The sequence below is a fragment of the Drosophila montana genome, unplaced genomic scaffold, assembly GCF_035044405.1.
Source record: "Drosophila montana isolate Dmon_TW-CO22-7 unplaced genomic scaffold, ASM3504440v1 contig_1624_1, whole genome shotgun sequence".
Taxonomy (NCBI): domain Eukaryota; kingdom Metazoa; phylum Arthropoda; class Insecta; order Diptera; family Drosophilidae; genus Drosophila; species Drosophila montana.
In genome coordinates this window covers 1,655,237-1,682,117 of record NW_026996559.1, presented here as the reverse complement: position 1 = coordinate 1,682,117, position 26,881 = coordinate 1,655,237, and the positions used below count along the sequence as shown (strand labels likewise).

The 26,881-nt window shown below is 37.3% G+C and overlaps 1 protein-coding gene and 1 long non-coding RNA gene across 14 annotated transcripts in view; one reads left to right on the top strand and one right to left on the bottom strand.

The window, feature by feature from the left end:
• AstA-R1 (allatostatin A receptor 1) overlaps window positions 1–26,881 on the bottom strand; it is a 148,126-nt gene that overhangs the window by 47,193 nt on the left and 74,052 nt on the right. The gene's annotated exons all lie outside the window — the stretch shown is intronic.
• Window positions 8,018–11,266, top strand: LOC135440654 (uncharacterized). Of its 13 annotated transcripts, XR_010438341.1 has the most exons (13): window positions 8,018–8,635; window positions 8,688–8,781; window positions 8,839–8,915; window positions 8,976–9,080; window positions 9,142–9,214; window positions 9,266–9,397; window positions 9,572–9,802; window positions 9,876–9,983; window positions 10,178–10,367; window positions 10,422–10,516; window positions 10,575–10,764; window positions 10,837–10,948; window positions 11,121–11,135. It is a non-coding gene; the product is annotated as an uncharacterized LOC135440654 (long non-coding RNA). The 13 variants fall into 13 exon arrangements; XR_010438333.1 differs by having other exon boundaries at window positions 8,018–8,781; window positions 9,478–9,802; window positions 11,121–11,266; XR_010438336.1 differs by having other exon boundaries at window positions 8,018–8,781; window positions 9,361–9,397.

The following is a 26,881-nucleotide window of genomic DNA, read 5'->3' as shown; positions in this document are numbered from 1 at the left end:
ATTATATAATTGATGAAAATTAAGTCTGTGCAGTCTGCTTTTATGTTTGCAAATTCCCACTTGAAACATTAATACAACTCTTATGAAAATGGCCTTGCCCATGCTTAACAAATATAGCGAGCAAGGTATGTATGTAGTGTATGAATAAAAACTGCATAGTATTTGTTTCTACTGATTTGTTATCGATTCAGCAACAACGTTATGATGCTCTGCTCAAAATGTGAGAAAGAGTATATTGGCTTAAAGCAATGTCTGTCAGTCCGGCAAAACTGGAAAACCTACACCTACGATAGTTTTACAGCTTTAGTCAGCAGGCAGGTAGACTACTAGTGATCAGCACTCAGATCAAGGATAATGAAGCATGTCATCCGCATATGTCCTTCATTTTCGACTGACTTTATCTGTAATAGTACTTTGTACAGGGCATTGTGCAGTCGATTGCCCCCAGCCGTAACGCTCTTAGACTGTTTGCATTGTCTGTAACATCGATGAGAATTCCAAAACTGTATGAGTAATTTCGAGAAAAGAAGTTCCTGGAATTGAGTTGGTTAGAGCAAGTCAATCATTGTTGGGCATTGATGGGGGCCATAGCCTAACCAGTCAACCAGCATTGGACATTAGCAGCTCGGCTGCTCAAGCGTCCATTCATGCAAACAGACGGGTAAAATACGCATACGCAACATATAATGTGGGCAACTGGGCTTTTATATTCTAAGCCACTCTGAGCGGCTCTTTAATTGCTTCGACTGACGGGCTGCAGAAACAACAACAAAAACAACATCAACAACAACAACAGCTGTAATAACACAAATGGTGCATCTGCAGCATTGGGTGTGGGCGCATAAGCCGGCTGCCCATGGCCGGGAGTCAATCACGTGTGCCACGCCCACATTCAAGCTGTGCAAATTATTTCAATTATTTCAATTAGTGCGGACTGCAGTTGGTGCTAGGAAGCGGGGAGTCAACATTAAGAGAGAGCGCGGAGACAGAGTGAGAGAGTGCGGAGAGAGAGAGAGAGGGAGAGAGAGAGAGAGAGAGGTAATTGACTTGATGGGTGTAGCCGCTCATGCGGCTTTTATGAGCTTCGCGTTCAATCTAATTGGCGTTTTTATGGCCACGCTATAAAATCAGGCAAGTGGCTGAGAGGCAAGCCATCCGAGGAGCTGGCTATAAACAGCAGCAGCAACGCCAAAAAACAATAACATCTGTTGTTCATTAATTATAAATAATTAATTAGCTTGAAAATACATGCAATAACTGAGTTAAAAGCGTCTGCTCCCTCAATCTGCCCAAGGAGTTCAATCGAATCAGATTTTCCCTCTAAATTGATATTGCTTAGATGCCAATCACTTATATTAGTTCCTTCTTTCAAGAACAGGATCGGCATGTGAAGCAAAGGAAAGGTACATAAAATAATAACAATAAACAAGTTAAAATAATAATAAATTATTTTGATATGCCAAAGAATGAAACTTTGCTGGAAATATTTTGTTTGTGCGTGGTTGTGAATAAATTAATATGTTGGCTAGTCTATTGTGGGCAACCTGTCGTAAGCTTCATTTAATTTCGACAATTTTTCACCTGTCAAACGAACATCAGATTGTGTCCGAAATGGTCAAAAAGTATTCACTGAGCAAACGAATCACCAGAGACCAGCAGCAAATTATGAAGAGGGATACAAATGGAAAAGGAAGGATTTGAAAGGACAACACAAAAAGGTGCTGAACAAACACAAGGCAAATAAATCGCATTTCAATCAAAACGTCCCAAAAGGTAGCGATTTATTTGTTGAAACATTTCAATAAAATATGAAGTGTAAATTGCAAATCAGTGAAACAATTTATATTATATTGTTCATAGTTAAAATACCAAACAGAAAAATAGCTGGTTTGAGCGCTAGCAGAAATAGCTAAGCTTAAAACTTAAAAAGACAATTCAATTTGTAATTTATTTGTATACACTTAATTAATTGAAAAAGTGCCCCAAATAAATCTGTGTTTAGGATTCCATTCTATATATATCAAAATATATAGCTTTAACTGATATTGATTTTGCATTTCAGTGTAATGAGCGGGATAAGTTAATATGGTTTTGTTTAAATTCAGGCTTTAACCCGAATCGGTTTCAATCCGGAAAAGAGCTAATTTCATTTGTAATTAGGTAAATGGTATCAAAATTCAGAAATTTCTCTCAATTAATCCAGTTATTTTAGCGAGCATTCAAAGGCGTTCAGTTATAAGGGAAAGTATTTAAATTATTGATAAATCATGTGCATGTATATTTATCCACGCATGCATGTATTCCAGCTTGGGCCTATCTAAGGCGTGCGATAAAATTGCTATATTATAAGTTAATTATTTTACCTCTATTAAAGTTTGGGATTAACAAACATTGTTGAGCTGTTTGCTTGTTGATGTTGTCCCCCGTTCAGTCAAATGTGGCAAACATTTAATAGGATTCCAGTATACTAAGTACACCTTAGGTAAATCGCTGTCAGCAAGCGGATTGAAAACTGCCAGGCACCTAGAAAAGGCATCAAACAAGCAAGCCACCAAACCACCAAGCCACCAAACCAGCAAGCCACTAAACCCGCCGCCAGCCCCCGCAAACTGACATTCCCGATACAGCTGGGCTGCCAAAGCAGATTAAGTTTTTAATTAATTCCTTCTGAAGCGGCACTGAAACCGAACTGAGACTGGACTACTTTTTACGGAGCCCTAGAGGAGGTATAGAGTTAAGAACTTTGCGTGGGATGGGGTGGGGGTGGGGGGGGGGGGCGGGGGTAGTAGGCGCTAGCGTTAAAGTCAATTAGTTTCATAAATCCGCGTTGACACATATTTGATTAAAATCTTAACAAAGCCCCAAAACCGGGCCAATGTGCTCGGTGTGAAATCGCTTTAAGGGCGCCAGGCAGAAATTAATACAAATTTACTTTTTATTACAGTTTGGCGAAAGATATTAACAATGTTTTGCAGGCCTTTGCCTTAAGTGGTCGGCCCATGTGTAACCCGGCTTAAACATATATTCCGTGGAAGATGGCGTAAATTTGGCTCCTCTAGATTTTATTATGTATGGCAAATATTGATTAGATGTTAAGCTCTTTTACTATTAACTATTAATATTTTTACTAATTTTCTTTTAACTTTTGCTAGATCCGGGCCCAACATAAATGACGGCTCGGCTTACAGAGCGAGCCAACTGTCTGCAATCGCTTGCTTAACTTGGTTTTCCACATAAATGAATCAAAGTTTTGGTTCAAGTCCTGCATTGTCATTTTTTTAAATATTTTAATAAAACAAATTAATTTTAATTTCTAATTGCCCGTTTATTTGTGCTAGCCCACCCTTAAACGATACTAATTTGGACCAAACCATTTTGAATAGAATCGGGGTTTGGTTTATTGGACAGCTGGATTGATTGATAATTCCGGGCTGGAACCGGCTCGGTTTAAAACTAAGTCCAAATTAAGACCTCGTTGGGAGATGTGTAGTCAGGAGGCTCAAGAGAAGATCTTTTAAGGACCGCCTCCTACTACGACAGAGGAGACGCCCCAGAGTCTCCCGTTGTCCACAATAAAGCCTGAGGATCCAACCAGGCCTGGCGAAACATCACCTTAGCCAACTGTGTTGTAATAAAAATGTATGCTATTCTTGATCCAATACAATAAACGTTTATAAATAAAAATTGAAAAAAAAAGTCCAAATTAAGTTTTTTAGTCCTCGGTGCGTAAACACAGACGAAAAGAACAAGAATATATATAAGTAAATGGGTTGCAGATGCTTCGTCCTGCCAGTTACATACTTTTGGGAGAATACTTTTTTATTTTTATCATTCGCAATGGGTGCAGGGTACAATAAAGCTGTTCCAAAACAAAAGTTTTTGTTTTTCATTTTGCTTTAAGAGGTATATGCAGAAAAAGTTAAAAGTAGTTTTCATTTAATTTACGGGTCAGGCGTGGGGGCTATCGTAGCAAGAGGCCGGCATGGCAACTGATCGCAGCACAGTTGTTTAAACTTTAAGCTGGATTTGCTTTTGTGTGAGTTTTTAGGACAAAGGCAAAAAGTTTTTATTTATATTTGTGCTGTATACATGAAGCACTTTACTCAATTAATTTCCTAATTGGTTCAAGCAATGCTCAAAGACACGCACACACACGCATAAACACACACACACATACACACGTACACACACACGCACCCACACACACTGCGGAATGGTTTGAGTGCTCAATAATGAAGGCCTTATGAGCACTGTGGGCGATAATCTAATAAAAGTGCACGAAATTTGCGAAACACTTTTGCTAATTGTGGCGTTACGAGTAAAGCGTTAAAGTTAAAGCTCTTAACTTACCCCGCATGCAATGTCAAAGCTGGTGCGCTGGAGCGTAAGTTGGAGCTGGAGTTGGAAGTTGGAGTCGGAGCTTGGAGATGAGCGGCTTGATAGCTACTTCTGCTTTGCGAGATTATTAAGTGTATTTCGTAATACTTGAGCGTTGTCCGACCTGTTATGCCCTCAACATGATAAACTTAACTATTTTGTTTAATCTATTTTATTGCTTGGCATTGAAGTTGAAGTGCGAATGCACAAGTTGTTTTTAATTAGCAAGCTCAAGAGAAGGGCAAGTGTCTTGAGTGATATTTGACGTTAGCACTTTAAAGCTCAAATTGCTGCTTGTCCATTCCGTTTCAAATTAAATTGATTATGTATGCTAACAAGACTCCGTTCAACAGATACAAGTTACATTTACTATTAATTTCTCAATTTAAATCTTTGTCAGTTAACCCTATTTTCAATAAAATAAAAATTTGTTTGGGCGGACATTTTTTCTGTTTATTCGGAAGAGTTGGAAAAAATATGAAAACTATTTTTTTATCTTTGTATTTGTTGTGAATTACGAGTTTTAAATTTTAACGTTTAGACGATCGATGCTGACTTCTTTTATTTAAAAACTATAGCTCTTTCCGTTTGGAAAGCCGATGCACTTGTTCTTTCAATTATTTTTGGATATAATTAATATGGTATTTCGAAAATATATGTTTTGCATAAGTATGTTTCCAATGGTTCGGATAGGTTCGGAGTAAAAGTAAAAAAATTCCGGGGCTGTCTATAAAAATATGAATTGTTTAAGACATCTTTAGGAGTTTAACGAACATCATGGAGTGAAAAAATATATTATACAAAATGAATGTGTTTTAATTTAAGTTTAAACAAAGTTTGAAGAAAATTGTATTTAAAAGCACACTTAGAGGTTATCTAGTTTCCGACCTGCCAATTTTATTTGCTGCTATTTAAACGGCAGACATATTCGCTTGGATAAATTTTTTTTCAATATTTTTAGATTGGAGCATAAATATTTGCTTTTTTTTTTTTAAATTGATTGTGAGAGGATTTGACGTTGGCAACTATTTGCGAGATTTTCGGGATTCTCACCCACAAAAACGCATCCAAAAACGTCGCAACGTTGCCACTAAGTCATTTTAGCCAGCAAACAGTCAAAAGTTTTAGCCCCAACGACGGCGGCCATAACTTTATCGTCAATTTCGGGGCCAGCAAAGGCAGCGGCCAGGTCACCCGGGGGTTCGACATGGTGCCCAGAAATCAAAGTTGGTCGGCTACGTGCGCGGCAAGTTGCCTTTTTGCTGTATAAGTGGCTAAGAAGGGAGGGCTAAGAAGAGCGGCTTGAGGGGGTGTGTGTGTGTGGCTAGACTAGTTTGCGTGTGTGCTAAGTCGTGCGTCGGATGCATGCCTTTGTGTGTGCCTGAAAGTGTGCGCGCGTGTGTAAAGTGCAAGTGAACAGCTGATGATGCTGTGCAGCTGACCGAGACAGCGCTTTGTCGCTGATGCTGCCCAGCCAGTCGTAATTCAGCGCGGTGCTCGGTGCCCGGGGTCATGATTTCCGTTCTCATATTGATTGACCAGCCATGAGATTTCTTTTATACTTCTCCTTCACACGTCTCCTCAGCACATTCAAAGTGCATTTGACTTTTATGCATTTGCTAAGAGTGACTTTTATTACATTCACGCCGAGCAGCGCCAGCTAGCCTGGCTAGCCTGAAATCTTGTAGAGACAAACCGGGGTTTGAACTGAACTGAGAGGTTGATTATCCACGCACAGCCCAAACCGTAAGAGCTAGGAATTTCGTTGATTTAATTTTGCCAAGGGCGGGAACTGGATGAGAAAGTTATAATTTTAAGCATAAAACTAGCCTCGGGTAGTGGGCATAGCTTGCCGGACGGGCAAATAAAACACCTCCGTCGGTCGGCGATGCTATTAGAAAATTTTGTATTCTAACTAGGCTTTTAGCATTTAATTTTCATATGTATGTATAATGTATTGAATAATTAGGAAGACACTCGTCTTGTCGACCATTAATAAAAAAATACATAAATATATATAGGGGATACCCTGAACCCTCTTCTTTCGACACAAAATGCAGCTAGCGCTACGCGCTCGATTGCTTTAGTAGTAATAAAAATTAATTTAAAAAAAAATTGTTTCCTTAGTAGGCTTCGAACTTGCAACAGACCGTATTACTTGTTGCCGCCTCTACTCAACATCCATACCAATAATTCAGTCATAATGAGAAAAAAACGAATTAAAATAGCAGCGCAGAAAACCATACAACCGCAATTGGAATGCTGTTGATATAGTTCAAAGCAGACGCGCATGAATGTGTGTGTGTACATGTATACAGAAATTCTTGCAATTTGCACTTGCTGCCGCAAACGCAAGGTCATTCAAAACACATTTTCTTTTATAACATTAGTGTTTCTTAACCGCTCTTAATGAAATTTTCAACAGTATCTACATCTTATTGTACTACAGAATATTCGTATATTATCAAAAAGTCAATTGCATTTAAATTGTGGCTTATATTGGTGGGCAGCATAAATTGGTGTTTTTACTTGATTTATATCTATGAGGTAGTAGCGGAATGGTGGTGATAGCTAAAAAAGGAAAGATACTTGAAATATATATATATACTATTTTAGAAGCTACATGTCAAGTTTGGTGACTTTAGCTCTTATTATTTACCATAATTGCTCAAAAACATAATTTCGATATCGATTTTTATCGATTACTTGGAATCGAAAAGTTATCGAATAATGGAAACAAACTCGTTCTGCGTGGGCACTAGCTCCTATAGGTTATGAGATCCTTGCGTTCATAGATACGGACGGACGGACAGACGGACGGACGGACGTACGGACTGACAGACAGACGGACATGGCTAGATCGACACGGCTATTGATGCTGATCAAAACTCTATATACTTTATGGGGTCGGAGATACTTCCTTCTGCCTGTTTGCACAAATACATTATAAATATTATATATAAATATATAAAAAACCCTTCATTGGAATTTAATGAAAACGATTATCAGCGATTTCGAAAATTCCACCCGTAACTGTAGTAAATTGGCGAAATACGGTTAAAAATTATTTTTTTACTTCCGATATATATTATATCCAACTTCTGGTTCTCTTTTAAATATTACTTTAGACATGTAGTTTGAGATAATTCGGGTAGATTTAATTTATCTACGGCGGTAATTGGGTGAAAAAGATAAATCTACAATTGGAAGCTACAACTTGCAACGGGCAATGCCGGAATACCCGCTAGTTTATAACAAACAAGATTGTGATATTGACAATTGGTTAAATTGTGTGTCCGAAATTGGGTTCTTGAAACCAGGGCTTACGAACCGAGCTCAAGGCGAGGAATTGGTTCGAACCGTGATTCGAACCATTCGATGTTTTTGGTATGCTTGCAGCTTTTGTTAAGATACTTGTAAGATATTTATGTTTATTTTTTTGGGGCCTAAGCTGGATAAGTCCGATCCTGCTGGCTGGGTATATTTATGGATAGCAGCTGAAAGAAAGATCTGTATAAAGTTTCATCAACGCAGCCTCAACACGGAAGTATGATTTTGTATATAACGTAGTAGCCACTTGCATTTTTGTAGAAAAACCTAGTTTTCCTTTGACTTATACGTACTCACTAACTCAGTATACGCACATTCACAAGTCGAGTCAAGTCATTCAACCAAAAAATTTAAAAATTAGTTATCAAAAATTGTGATTTTACAATGGCTGTACCTAAAACTTCTTTAATATCTGTTTTGATCTGCTTGACCTTGTTCATCGTCGGCTTTAATATATTCGAGGGTGATTCCCAGTCGGATCTAGCTGGCGTCTTGTTCTTGGCATGGATAGTTTTGATGCTGGACAAGTTCCGCATCTATTTGCGCATTTTCAATCGACGGTGGATTTTTCCGATCGCTGTGGCGGTCTACTATCTATTCAGCCAAGTCGTAGTGTTCTTCATGTGGGATCCGATATGGTTTAGAATCGAAAATATAATGCACTGGGTCTTTTCGACGCGATTTGTTTACACCATCTATTACAAGTTTCCAACGATTGTCGTCTTTATGAGGCGGCAATCGCTGGCTTTATTCAAGCTAGTCATGATGCTTCTAGTTTTCTACAAGACCCTGAAGAGTTATCACATCCCCGAAGAAAAAAAGAGATACAGACGTGGAATTCATAAAGAAGCGTTAAGGGGCTTACTGTCTAAAACTGGAAATCGAACTCCTCGCGTGTCCAACAGGCGGAAGAAGAAGCAGTAAAGACGTAATGCCAATAGACAATTACCAATGTACTTTTACAGGATTTATTAGTTTAGGTTTGGGTTACAGTATAAGCTCGTTGATTATATATTCAGCAGTTGTACACTTGCAATTGAGTACTACTTAAGTCGTTGTATCTCAAATGTACAGGTTAGTTGGAAATTCATTTAATGCTCATTTTTACCATATTGCTATTACGATACTCAGACGGTTGATGGAACAAACAGATCAAATCACATATTTAATGAGATTTTTTACGATTTATGTAATGTTTCACTATATAAGTAAGTTTCGTGGGTAAATTAGGTGTAAGCATTGGTCTTCTAAATTATTTATTTTAACAGGTTTCGGTTTTAGCACAAGCTAGTTTATTATATGGCTAATGGTTCGTGTCGGACGCTTCTCATTTCATTGGGTACTATTTAAGTGATGTTATTTCCACCTTACAGGTAAGTTCAAAGATACTTAAAGTTTGCACATTTTTACCATATTTTTTTATTTTTTACTTAGACGATTAATGGAACAGACTATTATACGATTACTTATTGTGTTCTGTTAAACTTGTTGATTCTCCAATATATAAGTAAGTTCGAAGTAAATTCGCGCGTTTCATAGCAACTTTAGATTAATGCAGCAAGTCAAACCATGCGTTTTAATGAACTTTAACATGATTTATTTTTATTTATTATTCATTTGGTTTTACTGGATTTCGGTTTGAACACAAGCTAGTTTCTTATATTGCCAGCATGATAAATCCAAGACATAGGTAAGTTGAAAGTAAATACTTGGATTATTGATGAAACAAACAGATCAAAACGCTTATTAAATATTATCTCCAATATATAGTTACGCAGTAAATGAAAGTATGCGCATTTTACTATTAATTATTTGTGCGAACATATTTTAATGGACTTTGTAATTACACGATTTATAATTACAGGTTTCGGCTTTCGTTAGTTTGTGCCATACAATTAATTCAGGTTAAAGTAAGGTTCATTAAAGTATACCCATTTTCACACTTTTCACTTTTTGGGCGATCGATGGAGCAAACATCAACATATGTCTTGTACTTTATCTGAAGCATTTATAATAGACGTTGATTATCTTTATTTCGACAGTAATACAAATTGTCCCTCAATTACATTACAATTGTCTACTATTTAGGTTCGAGGTATGCGCCTTTTACAATATTGTTTTTCCAACCGTCAGACGTTTGATTATCAAATCAAATGACATGTTTACAGGTAGATTTTATCCGATATCTTTTTAATACAAGCTCGTTAACTACGTTGCCAGTAATCACAAGGCATTAATATAATTGGATACTATTTAACCCATGGTATCTTCAATTGGTAAGTACAAAGGAAAACGAACTATGTGCGTTTCACTATATTGTTGTTACTTAGGCGATTTATGGATTATTTTATTGGATTATATGACTGGTTGATTCATGTAGATTTTGTTTACTTTGTTGCTTAGAGTCTGTGGAACAATTACATTTTTTATGATTGAGTTTTATTTAACTCATGGTATCCCCAATATATAGGTAATTCGAAGTTAATTTAAGCATGCGCGTCTTACGATTTTTCCGAACAAATCAAATCGCATTAACACAGGTCGATCAAAACTGATTTTGACTGTGGTCAATTTTAAGAATCCGAAATCGAAAACATCTAACAGACGGAAGAATTAAGCCGGAGTGCTTAGTCCGAGGCCGACAGTTTTGATATATTTGGGTACTATTTTACACTGGTATCCAAGTAAATTGAAGTATATACTTATATCTGTAGGGTCTCCCTAATTGCTCGAACAAACAAAACAAATCGATGCACACCATTTTAATGGAATTGGATAATATTTCATTCATGGCAACTTCCATACACAAGTAAGTTCGAAAAAAAACTATGCTCATTTTTTACTATATTCTTTTTTTGAATACCTAGATATTTGATGGAATAAGCAAAAGACTTTAAAATAATTGTGTCCTATTTAGTCAGTTGAATGCAATGTATAGGTTCGAAGTAAATTAAAGTGTGATTATTTTTAATATATTGTAAGAAAAAAAATAAAATAGTTCACATATGTTATCTACTTAATTCAAGACGGAAGAGTAATATATTTAAATATTTGAAGGTAAATACCAAACTCAGCTAAATGCGATTTAAACAATTTTTTTTTTGAATCCGAAACATTAAAATCGTTTAGGTTAGGCCGAAATACTTGAACCACATCTAATGAACTACCTTTGGCTATTGAATGTCGCATTTTCTGTATGCAAAAGAAAAACATGTTTGATTTCGAGCTCTGCGGTATTTATGTATGTGTTCATTTCCTCAACCTTTTGCCCTCATGCCCCGTGCTCGTGCTTGACACTGAATTCACACCTGTGAATCAGTTGCCCGCCTTGGTCAGCGTGTTCCCTGGCATGTCCGCACATGCAGCTCATATTTGGCATGCATTTTAATTAAGCCTTTGACTTTTTTTGTTAGCCAAACAATGAGAATTCGATGAGAGATTTCGTCTGGCAGTGTGCCATGAATCATGTGACCAAAAGCGGACGTGCATAGTGTTTTGATTATAAAATACGATTTTAATGGAACCTGTTACCTAATGCCTGAACAAAAGCGACTTGCAATTGGAAATTAAATGCGAGCATCGAGAATGCAAAGCAAATCAACTTTGAACCAATTATCATCTATTGTCAAAGACGCAGCTGCAAAAGTTTCTTGTCCACAAATTATCCATGTACATGGACAATAGTTCAAATTGGTTTTTATTGTCGGTTAAAATGAATACAGGATTGGGATTAGAATTGGAAATAAAGTTGTCAAATTTGGTCAGGGAATTAACAACCTTTCCGAATGTGGAGGTTAACTAACCTTCTAAGCATATGGCTTACACATTTGTTGTTCGAATAACAAAATTTGCCCTCATACCCTCATTCTTCGACAGATTATTCCGATATGTAAGAAGCATAGTGAAGTGTAGTAAATGGCGAGTTTAGTCGAGATCTTATAAAAAAAAAAACATTATTGGGACCGATCCTATATGCAAGAAATAGACTAAAGAGAAATAAGTCTTCGCATAGATTCTTCACTTGATACTTAATATATTTACTTAATGAGCTCGGATATATTCCCTTTTTACGAGTTTCACATTTCATGACAATATTATAATATCCTCGACAAGGGTATGCAAATATGTAGTTCTATTTCCCGGTTGCTGTTGTCAATTTACAATTTAAGGGAAAAACTTTTGCTGGGATTTTGGGTGTGTTTGTAAACTTAAATGACAAGCTATTAAAAATCATCTTTCAGAGCTGTTAAATAGTTGTTGGCACACACGCAGCCCCGTCGCAACGCCCCTTAAGAAAACTTTTGGTATGAAAACTCGTGGCAACAAAACCGATAACCGAGAACTATTTTTATGGCGTCTGACAGGCTGGGGTGCCTGTTTCTTTGTCTTTCTGTTTTTCTCGTTGTGTGTGTGCGTGTGTGCGTGTGTGTGTAAGGGTGTGTGTCTGTGCATGTGTGTCCTTTCATTGCAATGCATTTAAAGTTTCGTTTCATTGCGATTCCATCATACATCAGCTGCCACAGGGATTTCTTTCAGTTTTCTGTTTCTGACAGGCATTCAGGAATGGAATTGCAACTGCAACTGAAATCCAATTGGCATATTTAATTGCTTAACAATGTTGCAATGTTGCAATGTTGCAATGTCCACTTCTGGTGTGTTCCATATCTAATGGATGGAACGTCAATTAGTCATTCAACCACTGACAGCTAAAAGCGCTGGCATTTCATAATTCATCAACTTTTATTATAGCTAATTGCAAATTAAGCAAGCTTAATTCGAGAGTATTGCGAGTGTTGACGGTAATGGAATCTGGTAATTATATTATAACGTATCACTTGTCTCTGATCAGTTGTCGTAATCAGTTAATTGCTTGTTGACTCCATATGACACCCTCAGATTAAACTAAAACAATTTTAGCTCTGCCATGAAACGTGCTTTTAATATAGCATAACGAATTCTTTAATAAGCCACTTAATTTAAAGTTTATGTATAACTAAAACTATATTTTACTGGAAATTAATCATATTACGCAAATAATAAGTAATTTTGTCAACGAGGAGGTAAATAGTTCTACAAAGTCCAACAAAGATTGTCGCTGACTCAGCTCACGGTTCAAGGCAACTTATAGCTAGTTGTACACATCCATGTCCATGTCTTAGGTTTCAATGCTGGTCATTTTTTTTTTCAATATTTTAATCATTTTATTTATTATTGCCCGTTCTACTGAACATATTTTCATATGAAGTTGCGGGCCAAATTTAATCTCTATCCAACATTGGTTGTGTCCTACTTAAAAGTTTTTAATTTGAATTTTTAAAAATGGATTCTGATTCAGGTGTTTTTTGCCAACAAGTTTTATTGTTAAAAGTACAACATATACGTACTATAAACTCGCTTACGAAGCAGTTAATTTTAATGAGTTTGCGTTCGAAATGTATGATAAATGCTATTAAAATGCCATCGAAATTGGCCATTTAGGAGTTTAAGCAATGATGTTGTATGTAAGCCAACTGAGACTCAGGCCGCAATTGTCAGCAAATTGATTTTTGACGACGTTTCCTTTCACAATAAACGGGCAGCAAACTTCTATGTAAATACAGAAGGGCAAAGAAGGCAGTCCTATTTGAGCTCAAGCCATTTGACTTTAGTCAATCAAATGTAACTGCGGTCAATGACAATTTGTGGCTTAAATTGTTGAACGTAAGTTTATGGAAAAAGAAAAAAAGACCACAACATTGCAACAATTTGTGTGTGTATGTGTGTGTGTGAAAACATTTAACATTAACCACGTTTACCTGGCTCTGCAGCTTGCTCAACAAGCCCTGTTGGGCCAGTAAAAAATTGGACGTGGGGGCCGCAGGTGGAGTATTTACTGTGGGCAAAGCAATGTGCGTTTATATTGGAAAAGTTTGTGAGCCACTTGTGCGTTTTGTTGCAAGTCAAATGGCAACTAAACGAGCAGCACCATGTGCAACTGCCCACAAGGACCAGCAGAGCGGCAACATGACAAACAGGACACCAATAGGAACTGGCTAGAATACTTGGGCGCAGCCATCAGTTGCAGGCAGTTAACCCTCCAGACTGTGGCCCAGTATGGCAAGTACTGTAACTGTAATATCCGTGTAAGTGGCTAACGGAAATAACAAGCGTGCAGCTCACCCTATCACCCCAATCACACCCTGCCACCGATTGCAGTTGCAGCTGTTGGCCTGCGGCGCCACGCAATGTGGCCGCAATGATGTCACATAACTGACAAAACTTTTGCCTCGAGCTCCAATCCCGACTGAGCTGATGAACATTGTTTGCTCTGCAGTCACTTGTGCGTCATGGATGGGGACAACGATGAGGTTGAGCGAGCAGAACAAAGCTCAATTGAAATGATAGAAAGTCATCGCATTAGCATTACGTATACGACACCGACTCCAAGCGGCTTGGCTGTTGACCTGTTGAAGGTTCATATAGTTAATACGCACATAGCATAAAGCCCGCGGCTGCTTTAATCCGCGCAATATGGATGGCGGAAACCTCTTTTTGCAAATTATACAAATTTTCTTAGTTGCATACCTGTTGTTAATTCGCGCATAATTTGCTCAATTTGTATTTACTAATAATATATAGATCTATAGAGATGGAAATGTGACTAGACCTATCGAATAGTTGGCTTTTATAGAACCGACGAATACTTCAAATGTGCGGCATTAAAAGAATACCTTTAAAGTTCAACTATTGATAAATGTCTGACACAAGGCTCGTTGCACAAAGCGAATAACTTAAACTTGTCGCACATTTTTAGAAATTTAAAAGTATTAGACCTATGAAATACCTCTGTTGTATTTCACGTTAGAATATTTGAAATGCTATTTGGTTAGAGAATATCTCTCATGTATGTATGTATTTAAGATATGCAACTAGTGCCGAAGACTGGTAAACTGTATTCCAGTTAGAATATATTATGCTAAACATTTTTCCATTTAGCCGTCGATATATTGAATAATAGTTATTTTGGAAAAATATGTAACAGGTAGAATCAAAACTATAAAATCTACAAACCTTAAATTAAAATGATATTCTCTTATTGCGCACGCAGCAAGAGTTTATATTTATATCCCAAAAGTAAGCTTCATTATCATAATAACGATCAAATAATTGAAGCAAGCTTTCTAGAGCATATCTCAGAGTTAGAAACATTCAATTAGGGATAAAGCTTGTCGTATAGTATTCTTAGATCTGGAATACTGGAGATTATTTGTATACCTCCATTTTTTAAATCATCGATAAAAGCCTGAGGACCCAACCAGGCTTGGCGTAATATCATCTAAGCCAACTGTGTTGTAATAAAAATGTATGCTATTTTTGATTCAATACAATAAACAAACAAACAAACAAAAAAAAAATCATCGATTCGCGAAGTAATGAATCTCACATAGCTTGGGAGACAGTATTTCTAATGAAAGGAAGTGGCTGGGTAGAGGATGCCTTCTAGTCGGTCACTCCTCACTAGAGCACTGATACATGCTTTACTTGATATATGTAGGGGAAACTATTTGTCGGGAAACTTCCGTTTGAATTTGTTGTTGTCCTTGCGGTTGCCATTCCATGTTGCAGTTGTTGTCGCTTTTGCCGGGGTGTGTCATTTTTGTTGTCATGATTAGGCGCGGCACATCGAAAAATCAGACGGCAGTCAGACAGAAAGGCAACTAGCTTCCTCTAAAAAAGCTCACCTCGGAGTCCTCGCCTAGGCAATGGCAGCTTTTGACTCGCTATTTGTGTGTGTGTGTACGTATGTATGTATGTGTGTCGTTCACAACTTGTCAACGCACATAAATTTTCCAGCGCGTGCACACACAGGTTTGGGTTAGAGAGGTACACACTCGGTTGCACACACACAGGCACTCACACACACACACAGTTACACATACACAGTCACACTCACACACAAAGATCAGCTGTAAAAGGACAAGTCAAAACATTGCCGAGAGCGCCATTTTCTTAGCAACTGGCAACGAAGTGTTTTCCCTGCTCTACTTGCCGGCGCCCCTCTGGGCCCTTGTCATTTGTCTGTTGGCTAATCAATGTGCGTGTTGCTGCCGCACAGTTGGCCCAGTTCTTATTTGTTCCAAGAAAAATTTGTATTCAATAATAAATTATTAACGAAAGTTGTGTACTATTTATGTATAGTATTCTATTTTAAGAGATTGCAAGCATTTGATAATCTTCTAGTGCTGCATTAGCGGCGTTTTCTGAATTTATAAAGTGTGTAGCATGGACAAAGTATATGTTACGATACCTTACCACACATTTTTGGAATATGGCATTAAATCTAGAGTTAAATATTAGTTTGTCAAAATATAAGTATCATGAATTTAGCAAATATCGATATAACGTCTGGGTAACCTTTAAACTAACTAGTAGCAATGGGTTTCTGCTGGACATCACAGTCGACGCCACAAAAAACAAAAAAATTATTCCACATTAGAACTTGTATAAAATATAAAGAATATAAACTGAATATTCTAAAATCATTTTGAATGTTGTGAATGGAATTTATAAGTCTCGTCTTGCGCTTACTGACATAAGGTAACTAAAATTAAAATTATAATTTGCCAGCTTTTACGTTTTGGGCTGTGCATTGATCACCAATCATTGGTCAGTCAGTCAATCAATATTAATACACAATTTATCATAATAGGCCTGGATAACTTATAAACTTATTGCCATCGATGAAACAGATTAAAATATATTTTAGTTAACCCTCTTGTCGATGAGTTTGTTGTTGTTTGCGAAAATGAATTTTTAGATAGCAGTTCCGTCGATTGTTCCCACTGTTCGTGGCCGCGTGGCATTTTTTTTTAACAATTTCAATTTTACAATTACGTCCTAGCGACGACTCTCAGATTCAAGTAGCAACAGCCAAAGCCAATGACCGCGACCAACCAACTACACGTACCTAAAGACTATATATATATATATATATATATATATATATATATACAATACAGTATACTGATGAAAAATGGCACAATTTCTCACTTACTTTCATTGGGAAATTGCGGAGGCACCGCGCGTTTGTCGTCCTTGCGCCCCGTGCCAGGCGGTCCTTTGTTTTCGACCACGTTGAAAGCGTTTTAATAAGCGACCGAAATTGTGGCCGCCAAAGTGTGTGCTTTGTTGGTGGACGAGAATCTCAACATGGCTGCCGTTTATAAATCAATTGGATTTGTGTCTCTTATATTTTTTCTGGGGTTTTACCAACATCTACTTTTTATACTACACTTGAATTTTTTTGTGTCGATGCCAGGATGGACATGTGTGAGTTCGTGTTATCATGGTGCCACTGTCATGGGGCGTGTCACGGCCGCACATAGATAATACGGCACGAGGGGCGCATGAAGAGAACGACCCATTTGTGCCATCAATAAAAATAACAAACTGAGCATTTGTTGGGTGGGCTGCGGGGCAATAGGCAGGACGTGAACTCACACATAAGCAATCATAGGCGCCGTTTATTTGCAGTATTTTCTCTGTCGTTTCCTTCTTGCCAGAGTCATTTTGGACAGGCATAATAAAAATCAAAGAAACTGCAATACTGTTTCAAGTACATCTGCCCGACTGGAAGATACCCTGTACACAATAACAAAAATGCAGACGCGATTCCCTAGAACCTACGCTCTATATACCCGAAGCTCTTATTTAAAAATATAATGGGCGAGGGATGTTATCAGTTTGATTTATGCTTGGAACATTTGATTAATGAACTGAGTCCTGGTAGGTTCATATAAACTTTTTTTTGGAGTTTATGTTCATATGCAAATAGGTCTAAAGAATTTTACCACAATATTTTATTTTGTTTTTTGAATGAAAACATTTTAAAGAGATATTAACCAAATTTTCTTCCTAATATAACAACTGCTCGGTTGGGTCTTCTGATGCATATGTGCGTGTTAAGCGAGGTTCTGGGTTGGATTGCCACTCATATTTAGCTAATGCATACAGTATTGCCTTAGCCGATGGACATGATAGCCATTACTATTTAGTATATAATATAGATTGCTAGCTTGTAACCGCATCCCATGCTACAGTAAAAATCTAAATACAAATATAGAACTTTAAGAAAATCATTTAAAAGATCTACAAATAAGCACAATCTTTGCTTATGTAATAGTATATCGTAATAGTTTTTAAAATATTCATGAATAATAAACAATTATGATTCACAGAGATCAATAACAATATACTTATTTTATGTAGGTTAACACCTACATATCATTAACATTTTTGTATACCCTGTATACCCATCTTGTTTACGCATCTTCAACATCCACCTACCTGACTGTATCATTTTTTCAAGTAGATTTTTCTCGCAGATCGAGTTTATTTCAATAACTTCTCCATTTCGATTCGTTCAATATCAACTTCTATATTTAAGTTTATCTCTTTAGTTATTGGAGCCCAAAACAAAATGTTTACAAATATGGAAACATGGATATTCACATATATTATTAAAACAAGTGCAGACATATTTGCCATGCAACGTGGCGGCAAGCGCCGAGCGCAATTATGTTCTGTATTCATGGAAATAATTTTAGTGTTCGTTTTTCTCCAATTTTATGGCGATTGTTTTGTATACGTGTGCTACGTTTTACTCGTAGTGTAGTCCAGTTCAGATGCTCTCAAAATTCCAATCTATGCCGAGAGAGGTCAGCTAATGTTTTTAAAATGTTCTATAATCATAGCTAGGCTCAGTTCGAGGACACGATCTTGGAATTATAAAACAAATAGTTGCCCGCCACATTTGTTTGTATACATAGCGCATAATGTGTACACTTTGTAATAGGATAAAGATAGGGTATTCTTATGTTGGTAACAAAAAATTAAGCCCTATTATATGGATGTATAAAAAGACAATTTTTGCTTTGTAAATGCAGAGATCAAGCCTCGCTTCTAAATTGCGTTTGTATGTGTGCGTTAGTTCAAAGGTAAACAGGAATATCGCTCAGTAAGCCTCAAGGGAGTGCCTTTAAGTATCCTTTTTGCTGATTAGTCATCAATCAAATCAAAGCTTTTATTGCAACTGCAACAGGGGAGAACTGTGTGAGATGTCCTTTGAATATCTCTCAAGCAGCTTGAAAATGTATTCAAATAAATCAGTGTGCAAACATTTTTTCCAATTACCCAAACAGCTGCTAAAAAAGCGAGTATTGTAAATTATAAATGAGGAAAATGTCAGATAAGAAAATATATAAAATACACATAAAGCGACGGAGAAGCAGACGATAAAAATAAAACTGAGGGGGGATTGAAAAGAAACCTTCGGCAAGTAAAATTGAATGCCAAATGCGCGACCTTTGGCCAGCAAATAACGAAATAAGAGAGCAATAATTTCCGATTTGAAAGCGACACAGCGCAAAATACATAGAGTCGAATTCCCGTATATCCAGACACTGCCCATCCCGCACCCCGAAAGTCTGGTCACATTTACAGACAGCTTCCGTTTTCCGTTTCCTGTGCAAATATGCGCCATAAAAAGGACCAAAGAGTTGCAACGCTCTCGAAATGCCAAAGCCGCATAGGTCGTGCCTCAGTTGACATGATTTGAGCCGGGTCGTGACCCCGTCTCTCGCCTGCTGCCATTGCCGTTGCCGTTGCCATTGTCGGTGCCATTGCCGGTGCCGGTGCCGGTGCCTGTCTCCCTTTCGCTGTTTGTGTGGGTGCCTGGTGTGCGCCTAGGCGGCTTATTGGTCAGACATTTGTGCTCTGGTAAATAGAAACTAACTTTCCAGTTACTGAGTAGTGCCCGCTGTGTGCGTAGGCCCCTATTAAGAGGTCATCTGCCCCGCCTCCCCATCTTGAACACTGCCAGAACATTTGTGACTAAGTCGCCGCACGTGCCTAGCCCCTTGTCCAATAAAAAATGTCTCTTTCGTTCCGAAAACGGAAAATCTCATTCAGAATCGTGTGCCTATTGCATTCTTTGACAGCTTACGCTGTTCCGGAAAAGGTGGTGAATTCCGTTGAGTTAGGAATTTAGTTAAGAACTTAAAACTTTAAAGTACCTAAATCAATAACAAGTATTTCAACTAATCTACATATTCCTGAATTAACAAAGTTATAGAATCATACAACGCAATAAGTCTGACTCAACTTGATCAATTATCGAAAGCTAAATGTTCTAATCTCTAGACATTTATGTATTTAATAATGCGAATGCATATTTAAAGAAGGTTCTAAAACTATTCCAATACCAATTTAATTTAAAGGCATTTGGAATTTTTTGTTTTACTCAAGCCCACAGCAAAAATAATTATGTTCGCAAGCCTGAAATTATGCAAATAAAATGGAAAAGCTCTTAATTAACACTTAAAAGGCTTATTTCGCAAATAAAAACATTATTTTCATTGCTTTAGCTTCGGTAGAGCATTTACTCTTCTGCCAACACGTAATCTTGTATTTGTTCATATGAATATATAGACATTGGTATGTTTTTCGTTTACTGGTCTTGTATTGTGCCCAGTTACCATACCCTTTACTATTTGAATGGATCAACAGGCGCTTTTCCAATGTCTGAAATGATGAAATAGATAATGACAGCATTGAACATTCCTGTTCAAATATTGATCATTTTAAAAGAATCCGCGTATGTAGATTAGAACGATTACGATAGATATAATTATATATAGCATTAATGGGGGCAACCCTCGAAGTCTCAGAATTGTAGAACCAATCCTCCATTTTATTTTGCACTCATTCCCATTTTCCATTTTCGTCATATTTTTTTTTTAATTTATCATGTTAAGTCAAATATAAATTAACTTAAAATGAAGTTGTGTTTGTTACAGGGTATCTGCTAGTTGGGCAATCTGTTGCTCGTGCAATTTTTAATGCTTTTGTTGTTTGTTTCTTGTTGAAGCTTTTGCTTTTTTTATGGCATCGTAAACAGCACATAATACTAAAGAGCTTTGTTTTGGGGGGCCTTTTAGGGGCGTGGCATAGGACTGAGCGCATCTGGCTGAAAATTTGTTGCTTACTTGCAGAGAACCCAAATGTGGGCACACAACAAGGACTCTGGGTGAGATCTCTGGCCAGGGCACTTTGAGGATGCGTGTGTGTGTTTGGGTGCGTGTGTGTGTGTGTGTGTGTGTGTGTGGGGGGGGCGTGTTGCCTTTTGCCCGTGTGAATAATAAAATAGTTTCGAGCATCCATTTGCATATTTAAAATGCGAATGGGTAAGGGGCGTGGCAAGATGGCACTAAATATTTGCTCAAGCACTAAACGCTGTCTTCTTCACGTTCCTGTGTCCTGTGCTTTGTGCATGTGCCTGTGACTGTGTGTGCGTGCGTGTGTCCACAACTCTTTTTGCATGTCCATGTCCGCAGCTGCTAATGGCTTTTATTTTGCATCCCTGCCCGCTTTACACACTCCTCACCCCCATATCACGTGCAGAGCATTTTGATTTAATTTTTTATGCACTCTCATTAAATAATGGCACGTCGGATAGGACTCGGGACTAAAAGAAGTACGAACACACGCACACACATGCACCCACGCGCACACACACAAATTGCAACAGCTGCTGCGCGCTTCCATTCAGCGCCTACGTCTCTACATCCATCCGCACTTGTATCTGTATCCTGTGGTCTGAGCCACATCTCCCACTGGAACTAAGCTGACCATGTTGATTTAGGTTAACAGCAGCTGGACTAAAATTCTTTCATCAGAAATCCACGGAGAGCCTTTGCTTTGCGCTGGGAATTTTCGCACACAAAAATTCACATATACACACACACACACACACATACACACACAGACAGACACTCCAATTTAGACATTCACCCACAAATTGTGTTTTTAATTAAGCACAACTGAAATTCAAAGCAACGCGCACAGTTTTTGTGCTAGTTTTTAGAATAGTTCACTAAGCAAAATAAACGGGGGAAAACTCTTTGTTAAACCAAAAATTGGTAATTTTTAAAAAATAACTAGAAAGAAACTCGGATAGCGAAAAATATATACTATAGTTTTAATAAATAAATAACTCTTTTTCTCTATGATACTCTTATCAAATTTGTACTTTTCTATTAAATATAATAATAATTTTAATACAAATAAATTGTATAATGTGTGAGCATACAACTTCGCAGCTCTCAACTTTCGTTTAAATAGTTTGATAAAGATTTGATTTGAACTCTGAACTTTGAATAGATTTCAGAATCTGTTATGAATTTTAAAATATAAGTTGCACTTTAATAATTATTTGGCAGTCTTTGTTTCTTATTATAAAAATTAAATTTGTTATAACATTTTTTTATTTTTGTTAGCTTATTAAAAGCTTGAAAAAGGTCTTTACGTATATTTTAAGCTTCAGCACCTTTTTTTCATGTTTGGGATAAAAGATAAATATATTACCTATTGTCGAGTCGAAATCTTTGGTTTAAGTGCTGACTAATTGATGATCAACTTGCAGTTCAAAATAAACATCTAGTAATGAAATTTTTGCAATTATCATTTATCGAAAGCCATTGGTTACACTCTAAAGATATTATATAGTATTAGGTATCAAAACTCAAAAGCATTTTATCTTATTTTTGGCTGAAATAGGCCCTTGGTTACACTTGAAAATTATTTTGTGATCTGAAGTGAATTTTATGAAGAGTGATTACTAAAGACACAAATTGGATTAAGTGGATCACAAATTCGCCTTGAAACAAGTACCTAAATCAGCAGAGTCCATTTTTATTTTTTTATTTTCTTAGATTTTATATATCACTGAAGAAATTAATAGTTAGCTTTTCTAGCCAAAAAAATAGTTTAGTCGCCTTAACCTTATAATTTAAATATTCTTGTAGTTATGTGCTAGTTTTGTTTTTTGCTCGGCGAAAGAAAACGCATGGTCAAATTTGAATTCCCTCAGTTTTTCTTTAACTCCGTTATATTTTTTTTGCCCTACATATTCGTTTTATTGGCCTATTTTCTTTATTATCCTTCCATGCTCCGAACTTCGAATCGCCAAAAGCAACGAAAAAAGAGAAAGAATGCAAGTCACATAAAGTTAAAAAAAAGTTTTCCAGTGTCTTCTTTTTATACCCTTGCAGAGGGTTGGAGACATTTCCGACCACATAAAGTATATATATTTTTGATCAGTATCAACATCCGAGTCAATATAGCCATGTCCGACTGTCCGTCTGTCTGTTTCTATGCGAACTAGTCTCTCAATTTTATAGCTTTCTTTATGAAACTTTGCAAACGTCCCTCTTTCTGTTGTACGCAGTACATATGATGGCTGGACCGGAGCACTATATCATATAGCTACCATAGGAACAATCAGCCGAAAAGTAGGTTCTTGTATGTAGGTTCTTGTTTAATATATCTTGACTAAACTTGGCATTTAAAAGTTTCACCTATGCTCCCTGCATCTATGCACAATCTTATTATATTTAATTTAGGAAAGATCGCTTGAAAATTAAATTGTTGTATGAAAAGCTTTGTGGTTTATTAAGATATTTTGGCCAAACTCGGCATTTATTAGTGTCATTTACTATTTTCTATTTATGAAAACGTTCGGTCTGCAAGGGTGTTCAATTTTCGGCGTGCCGAAGATAGCCCTTCTTTCTCGTTTCAATTTTGATTACAGCAGATCAGCGCACCTTACATCGCAGGAAGAGCTTTCGAAGATGGACTGAATGTCAAGTATGACTCTTAAATTTTTTTGGCGCACTTTAAATTTATGATATAAAGAGAATCGCCTAATAAAATAAATTATCTAAAGAGAAAACGAATAAGTGACCAATCTAGCACAATTAAGCTCTAATGCTTTTGCTTTTGTTTTTAGAAATATTGCAATACTCATTTTTGCCAGATTTAATTAATGTCTACCGATTAGAAAAAAAAATAAAAGAATGTCATTTTGTCATGACTTAATTGAGAATTAAGTATTTAAAATTTCTTGATCCATGTATATATCTTATAATTTTCAGAAAACTACATTGTTTTCTTCATAGTATTAAGACTTTATTATGCCTAGCTTAAAATTCAACTTAATTCCTCAATTCCTTATGAAGTTCTTCGCAAATACAAGTACTTGTAAATTGATTTTAATCATGTGCTGATTTGCCTTGTTTTCGTGTTGTTTAAGGGATCATCGACCATGGTGATCATGGTAGGGTGGGCAACAGTTGTCGCAGTGACCCCAGCCCAGCATAGCAACAACAACACCAGCTACTGTCCCCATATCAACCAAGTCTCATTTCATTAACTCTGTCGATCTTTCCTAGAGAAATAGTCGTCTGCGAGTAGGTAGCACAGCGTTACTTTAGTTAACCCACCCCAGCTGACGTCATAGAGCCGGGACCAGCGCGTGCTCCGTTTGACGCTACACGGACATCAGCTCGCTTACATACGTTATATATTACAAGCAATTTATATTATTTTTTATCTGAAATTAAATCACAATTGTGAGCGCACTGATAGTTAAGTTCTTGTCCCAAATGGAAAACAACTAGAGGTACTCTCAAGACAACTTAATATCAAGAAGAAATTAAAAGTGTCTCTAGGTACATTAGATTCGAACAACCATGTATTTAATGTTTAGATATGTCAGTGCTAAACCAATTATTTAGGCCCAATAAAAGCGTTAAATTTGCGGGATTTAGAAACTTGGCATTGCTGGGCACAAAAATATCAAAATTACTTGAGTAATTCTTGAGCTAGCTTCTGGGCACATTGAATAATTTTAAGATACTCATAACTATTTAAAAACCAGGGAGCAACTTTCAATTATAAATTTGTGAAAATAAGTGCTTTGTTGTATTTGTTTTGTTTGCTGTTCCTGTTGCTGGTTCTGCTGAGGCCCTTAAGGCAGTCGAAAGTTAGAAATTTCTATGGAAATGTTTTTGTTATGAGTGTAATTAAAAATCGCTAGCCGAGAGACTAGTGCAAATGGGGATTGTTTACTATAACAAAAAGCAAGAAACACAAATTCCAAGAGTATTAAAAATAAATTACAAACTTTTCGAACTACACACACCCACACACATTGGCAAGCACTGTCGAATAAAGAAATATACACAAACAAAGCTCAGCCTTTAAGTTGACAACAACAAACAGTTGGGAAGTAAGCATTAAGAGCACATTGTACATTGAGAACTTTCACCTTGCAAACTCCATTGAATCCCAGGCTCAGGCCCAGAGCTGAGACCAAGTCCATGCCAGACAGAGTGCCTGTCTCAGATTATAGAACAGAAATAAACGACCGAATCATTGTACAACACATTCACATGACACATAATAACAAAAAGGGGTTATGGAGCTTAAATAGTTTATTTCATGATACAGTTTCTAGACAGTCAAAGAATAGCTTACTAGTCCAGTTTGACAATATTTGACAAATTCATAGGGTTAGCAACGATGTGTGTGGCCATTCGAATGGAAATTATTTGGGTTTCACTCTTGAAAGAGTGTGATAATTTAAAAGGGGACCAATGCTAAGATTTAACAATGATCTTGAAACTTTTGAAATTGTAACAAATACTAATATGTATAAAATTTCCAATTGTGTTTGGGGCTTTAAGTTAGGCGGATCATCCCCTAATACTGAAAACTTTAATTTTCATAAAGTAGATGCTTTTTCGACAAACCATGACCAAAAAGTCATTCCAAACCATCTGGAGAGTTAGTAGGACAAAGTGTATATACATTGTTAATGAGCAGCATGGTAAATGTGCATTGTAGGGTTATCATATTGTTTATTTACAATGTAAGGTGTTGACATCTGTTTGCTTCATTTTGTTCATTTAAGATTATTTGTTAGCTAACAGTTTAAAGCAGTCAAGTTGAATACTATACATTTAACATGCATTGTTAAATTAAACTGAATTAACTAAAACTTTAACTTAAATCATTTAAATAAATCAGGTCTCACATTCGCATTAATTCCATACATTGTAAATTTAACCTGCATTGTATATTTACCATGCGCTTGACGTACAATTAAGAGGAGACACTTCGGTCGATAGTCCGTGCGTTCCTAGAAATTTAATCAAGTCGAATTTTTACAATAATCTTTTAACGGATAATAACTGTTTGTGCGTCAATTTTTCTTTTATAATAGCAAATTGTTATTTGCAATGGGGCTGTTGTATGAACGGCTTTCGGCTCTGATTAAATTAAGTGCTGGGGGCACTGGTTAACACATTTGGCCTTGACCCCAACATGAATTTGAGTTTGATTTTGGAGTTGGAGTTGGAGTTGGCCGGATTGCGGGCGGTTGGCTGTTTGGTGTGTGCGTTGTGTGGGGTCAATACCATGGGTGCATAATTAAATAAAAGTATCCGCTTACGGGATCCAATGTCATTTATTATGATTACGTGCACATGGTGCTGACAGTTGATGCCTTTGTTGGTCTACCCACGTGCGGGGGCCAATTTGTTTGCTGCTTTCGGTCGCAGGTGTCGATGTCGGCCCAACCGATTTTGCGATACTTACGAGCGTGGGGCTCAAGCGATTCGATCTTAAAGTTTTTATGATGCCAATGCTGGTAACGGCAGCGGCATCAGCGCTTTATTAGCCCCCTGTCCCACCCGCCATGACCCTCCGTTATAGCGGTAGGCAATGCATTAATTTAATCGGCATGTCATTTCATGTTGAAAGTTTTGTTTTACGCTTTTCAGCAGGGCTTGCGGGCTGTTGTGAAGGAAATGCCACAGGCTTTGTGTGCAACCATGCCACAGCTTCGCCCACCCACCCGCCACGCCCTACCCCCTTTTCTTGCAAACACCGTCACTGGCTGGCTTTGTCCTCAATGCTCTGTCAATCAGAGAAGGCAGCGTCGACGTCGTTGGCGTTAAATGAGCTGAAGTGGCAGTGAAAATTGCAATATGCCGAGTCGGAGGGCCCCAGGTGATTGAGCTGGATTGAGTTGGAGTGACAGGTAAGCCCGCCCCTTCTCCTCTTCCTCCTCCTTACACGCTCGACCCTGGATAGTACGTACCTCCATGCCGTTGAATGCGTGTGCCTGTACAGGCGACTCTGTATGCGATGCAGCGTTCTTTGATTGGCACTTTGCGTTAAGGCAGTCGCATTGACTGGTCTGACAATCTCTCAATCTAACCGCGTGCACACACCGAGCGCCAACAGTCAGCACACAGAAGCGCTTCAATTAATGACTTGCAGTGCATCACCA